The sequence below is a fragment of the Hibiscus syriacus genome, unplaced genomic scaffold (genome assembly GCF_006381635.1).
Source record: "Hibiscus syriacus cultivar Baekdansim isolate YM2019G1 unplaced genomic scaffold, ASM638163v2 tig00110429_pilon, whole genome shotgun sequence".
NCBI classification, from domain to species: Eukaryota; Viridiplantae; Streptophyta; class Magnoliopsida; order Malvales; family Malvaceae; genus Hibiscus; species Hibiscus syriacus.
This window is the reverse complement of record NW_024062733.1, coordinates 1,040,487-1,046,807: the sequence shown is the minus strand read 5'-3', so window position 1 is coordinate 1,046,807 and position 6,321 is coordinate 1,040,487.

Below are 6,321 nucleotides of genomic sequence, written 5' to 3'. Positions count from 1 at the left end.
AAACTCAAAGAGGATATGTATATGACACAACCATAAGGTTTTGTCGCTACAGGAAATAGTAGAAAGGTTTGTAAGCTACAGAGGTCTATTTATGGACTAAAGCAAGCTTCTCAAAGCTAGAATATTCTTTTAAATGATGCAATCAAGGAATTTGGTTTTATCAAAAATGAAGATGAGCCTTGTGTTTATAAGAAGGCTAGTGGGAGCATTATTTCTTTCTTAATCTTGTATGTAGACGTCATACTCATAATAGGAAATGATATACCTACTTTACAGTCTGTTAAGACTTGGTTAAGTAGTTGTTTTCTATGAAAGATTTGGGTGAGGCAGCGTATATCTTAGGAATTAAGATCTATAGAGATAGATCAAGATGACTTCTAGGTCTGAGTCAAAGCACATGTATAGACAAAGTGCTAAAAAGTTTCATTATGGAATAATCCAAGAAAGGGTTTTTGCCTATGAGACATGGTATTTCTCTTTCGAAGGAAATGTGTCCTTCAAATCCATAAGAAAGAGAACAGATGAATAATATTCCATATGCTTTAGCTATTGGTTATATCATGTATGCCATTATATGTACTCGACCAGATGTATTGTATGCTTTAAGCATGACGAGTAGGTATCAGGCAAACCCTAGTGAAAATTATTGGGTTGCAGTTAAAAATATCCTTAAGTACTTAAGAACAACTAAGGATAAATTTCTTTTCTATGGAGGGGAGGAAGAGCTTAGCGTAAAAGGTTATATTGATGCCAACTTTCAAACTGACAAAGATGACTCACGATCGCAATCGGGTTTTGTGTTTTGTCATAATGGAGGTGTTGTGAGCTAGAAAAGTTCGAAAAAGACACAGTAACTGATTCTACAAAAGAGGGTGAATACATTGCATCCAGTGAAGCAACAAAAGAGGTTGTTTGGATCAAGAAGTTCATATCGAAACTAGGGATTGTTCCCAGCATATCATATGTTATAGAACTCCGTTGTGATAATAATGGAGCCATTACACAAGCAAAGGAACCCATATCTCATCAACGGTCCAAACACATTCTTAGGCGCTTTCATCTCATTCGAGAGATAATAGATCGAGGAGATGTGGAAATATGCAGAGTACACACAGATGACAACATTGTTGATCCCTTGACGAAGCCTCTTACACAGCAGAGGCATGATTATCACACTGAGTCACTCGGTATTAGATAAGTGAGTGATTGCTCTTAGTGCTAGTGGGAGATTGTTAGAGTATGCCCAAAGATCAATCTTATGATGATTGTAATAATACATTTATTTTCTGATTTTATTAAATAAAGGCATTGTCACTTTTATTTTTAGTTATATGTTTGTTTTCAACATAAACTAAAAGATAAAAATCTCCATATAATAACATTATTATTAAATGATCCATAGTCAAGTATTTTTATGGGCATGGACAATAATAATACGATTAAGACTAACATGTTATTGATTAGCATGTATTGATTGATGACAACAAGTTGTCATTGACATAGAAATGTCAGAATTGATACATGATTATATTGTTAGAGAACAATGTATTGGATTGACCCACCATGAGCATATGTCTTGGATTATTATTTGGCGGTCATAATATTGCTCATTGTGATGACTATATGTATGATCCTCAGATTTGAGATCAATGCTATACCAACATATATTGTTGAATGTTTTGATACAGTTAAACATGCTCCGTAACTGGTTGCACTATAAAGACTATTCTTGAATATATCTTGATATATGTAGTGGGGTGTGTATGGTTAAGATAGGATTTGTCCTTCCTACATAATAGGAAATATATCACAGGCCACTTGATTGAGTGAGACTAGAAATGCATGGTCATGCTCGAATAAGTTGATATGAGATATCACAAATTATTTGTTAATTATAGTCTACTCTAGATATCACGAAACAATAGATGGGCTATACAAGTGTGAATGTTCCAAGACTTGTGCCTATTTTAGATATAAAGGACAAAATGATGTAATACATAAAAGAGTTAATCACGAAGATGATATGTCGAATCATAATTTCTTGTAACTTAGGTGACAATGAAATATTGCTAGATGTCACTCAGTGTATGTAATATTAGAATTGTTCTAATAATTACTACTAATGTTACAAGAACCTACAGGGTCACACCCAAGGATTGAAATGAGCAAAGATGTACAATTTGTTGTACGTTACTAAAATATATCTAGAGTTAATATATGTATATTTGAAATACATGTGATTTTAATTATCCGGAATATAATAAGTAAATATTAAAAGAATGTAATTATGATTACAACTCTTTTAATAGATATTTGATTCGAAATAATTAAATAAGAGTTTAAATAAACGTTAAAGATTGTAATTCAGATTATTAGTCTTTAATGGATATTTAATTTGAATTAATTAAATAAGATTTTAATTAATTTGAAATAACTTAAAATTCCTAATATGTTAGGGTAACTCGGATATTTAAAGTGAGGTAAGGTCTAGCAGCAGCTTCTTCTTCAGCCGTTTTTCTCAAAACTATTTTTGGGAAAAGGTAATTTTTCTCTCAACCAGGTGAACTGAGTAGAGGCCAAGACGTGTTTTCGTGGAGGCTTACGATTCAAATCGTTCGTGATCATCATTACTCGATGTTGTCTTTGCTCTTTTTCAAGAAACCCATTGTAAGTATTCACAACCTTTCCTCTCGATTTTGGTTTTGCATACTTGGATCGCTGGTGAGACAGTCGAGTTGTTGTTTTCGCTGCGGCATGGGGTGCGCCGACGGTCCCAACAACGATGGTTTGAACCCTTTGAAGTACACCATGTTTACCCTCATGGAGCTGTTGATATCAAGAATATAGATAATGAGACCATTTTCAAAGTTAATGGTCAACGTCTAAAAGCTTATCAAGGAGCTCCGCCCCTACGTAACAAATCGACATCTTCTTGCAAGATGCTTGAATCTTCAGAGCATTTTAAGATGCCATTACATTTTGGATTTAGTCCTGTGCAAAATGTTTATTTTATTTATTTTATTTTTAGTGATTTTTTGGTTAATTAAGTTATTTTGAATTTTTAAGGACCCACGCAGATGACATGTGAGGATCGTATGATTAAGGATATAGGAGTGGGATGTACCAAGACAAAAACAGGAGGCAAACTCTTCACTTTTGACTCTTTAAATTTTTTTCTTTTTTGGGTTTACTTTTACATTTAATGCTTTTGTCTTTTTCCCAAACCCACACTCCATACATTGGTTAAATAACCCCCCATTTCTCCCCTTTATATTTTATTTATTTCTTTCTACTCTCTCACTCAAACTTTATCTCTTTCTCTTCTTCTCCTCTCCTTAAACCGTACACTATATCCAAAAGCTTCAAGCTTTTTCGTCTTTTCTTTCTTTTGTCAACAAACAATGGTGCGCTCACATCCACCCAGCATGACTCCATCATCTCCATCGTGTTTCATCAACAAAGTGGCGCAAGAACAATTTCAAGGGCTCAAAAACCATCGTGTTTTCTTTGAGTTAGGATTCATCTTCTCCAACACTGAAGATGTCAAACTTGGAGGCAATGTCATGGACATTGTCCACCAACACAAGTGGTAAAAATTTTCTAGGCATCCGGGGAACGTGAATGCCTCTGTTGTGAAGGAATTTTATGCCCACTGAACAGACCCAAATCAACATATAATGGTGGTTTACGGTATTTCTATTCGCTTTACCCCTTCAGCTATTAATCGTTACTTTAAATTGTAGGTTACTGTTGATAGCCACACCATATTCATAAAGGAGGCAGATAACGAGACTTACCATGGCATATTGGAGGACCTTTGCTTTTCAAAACCAAAGTGGAATGGGCAACAAGCCAGCCGACTATCAGTGGATCACGAGAGGCTACAATCGAGGGCTAAGTTGTAGAATCATTTCATGAAGCATAAGTTTCTCCTCACTGCCCACAACATCACTGTCTCACTGCAGAGGATGGTTTTGATGTACTCTATTTTGGTGGGGAACTCCATTGACATAGGAAATATAATCATGGAACAAGTTCATACTTGTTTGAAGCGACCAGCCAGTGGCCTGGTATTTATAAACCTCATCACTGCACTCTACCGTAAGAAGAAGGTGCTCGAGGACCAGTTTCTCGAAATATTACATAGGTTGTCTGGTATTACAAAGACCAAGCTACATGCGTTTCTTGGATTCAAGGAAAACAAGGGCAACGAAAAAGAGGATAGCACCTCCTAAGCTGATGTAAACCGAGATGCCATGGAAAAACTAGACACTCTAGAGGAGGTATCCAAGCAGACCCAAGATCACGTGGAAAAGCTTACTAGCAACCTGAAAACATTCTTTGCCTATGTCAAGCGTATGGACGAGGTTGTGGTGACTACTTTCATGAAGCTCCTCCCGCACATTGCTTTTGATCTCCTAGTCTTCCCTGATATACTTTTGCGTACCTCTGTGGATGCAACGACATCAGCAGATACTCCCCAACCAACTAATGAGAAGGAGCCAGAAGATACTGATCCACCACTCAGTGCCAAAAACCGAATGCCAAGAGACTGAGCTTCAGCTACCAACCTTGACAGCACCCTTGCATCTCACAAAGCCATTTGATGCAGCACAATCAGAAATTCCACAGCAATTTCCTATGCGAAGGAGTCAAGGCCGTTTGAAGAAGGCGTTTCATCATGAGGATCCTCAATTCACCCCGATCCCTGAAGGCCTTAGGACTCCCTACTGCACCACCAACAAATTCTGAACATTATATCCCCATACCATTGTGCAAATGCCTACGTGGTACGGTAGCCCTAACACCACCATAAATAGTCAAGGTGCCTTATATTGCATTGCATTGCATATCATGTAGTCTAGTTTTTACTTAGTTTTTATTTAGCTTTGAGGATAATGCTTCTCTCAAGTTTGGGGGAGGTAGGGTTTTCAAGTCATTGCATGATAGTATTAGTAGAATGAACATGTCATGACATTAGTAAGTGTTTGAATTAGTTCTTTCAAATAAATTAATGATGCCCGATGATGATGAACTCTTTATGACTAGAATTAAATGCACATAATTGTTGAGAATGATTGAACCAACTCTAGGACTTGATTCTTTGTAAGGTTTTGATACAAGATTTTATATTTTCCATGTTTAAGGGACTTAGAATTTTTTTATAAGAGAACTCTTGCATGTCTAAACATAAAATTTTGACAATGTCCTTGAATGATGAAAACCCCACATGTTACTCAAAATGAAAAAAAATTGAAATAAAAATGATGAAAAAATGAAATTGTGAATAAATGTTTTGGCATAACTGTAGAGGGATACCGCTATGCCATGGCATTGTATGGATACTGCATTTAAATAAATGGAAACCATAACATATGAGTGAATAAAGTAGTCACGGGATGACTCTACCCAATAGGCTAGGGAATGGAGTGTTTGATCCACCTCATTGTCAAGTCTAGAACGGTAGGTATGATGAGATGACTCCCCTCATAACAGTATTAAAAAATAATAAGAAAACAATGTGGGAGTAAACTTGTAAATGTCATGGAAAAACAAGAAAGCTTGCTTAGAAATTTTCTAGATTTGTTAAGCATGGACTTGGTACAATCACACACACACACACAAAGGATCTTACCCTAGGGGACATTACTCAATTTCTCAAATTAGTCTAGAATGTTGAAGCCAACTATTCTGAGGGTTGAAATTCTATCTCGTATGACTATCTTGAACCTGAACTTGCCATGATATTTTTTATTTTACTTACTACTATCCATTTCTTGAGGACAAGCAATAGCTTAAGTTTGGGGGTGCGATAACTCTGTAAAAGGTCATATTTAGGGCCTTTTCGCTTAAGTTATTTACTGTCTAAGAGCTCATATAGGATCATATAGATTCATTTAAGAGCATATAGTTGCATGTGCTGAATATATTTTGACGTGACATTTTATTTTGAAAACATTGTTGCGTTATGGGGAAGGTACTTTGTTTGATGATGTGCAAGATTTGGGAGCAAAGATGAGTGAGGAGAATTATCGTGACATATTGGGAATGCTGAGCAGAATACAAATGTCAACTCGAACGACACTTCTGAAGAGAAAAAGACAAAAAATATATTTTTATAATGAGCCAACTGTCCTTGTCTTCACGTGTTCTCAACTGCCAGACAAATAGGAGGGGACAACTGCCACCTCTGTCGACCAACCTTGTCTGCACGTATGCCTAGCTGCCAGCCTCCCAAGAGGGGACCACTGCCAGCCACCAAGGAGGAGACCACCACCAACTTTGTACCACCCCTCACGTGAAGGGAATAAACTTAGGGTA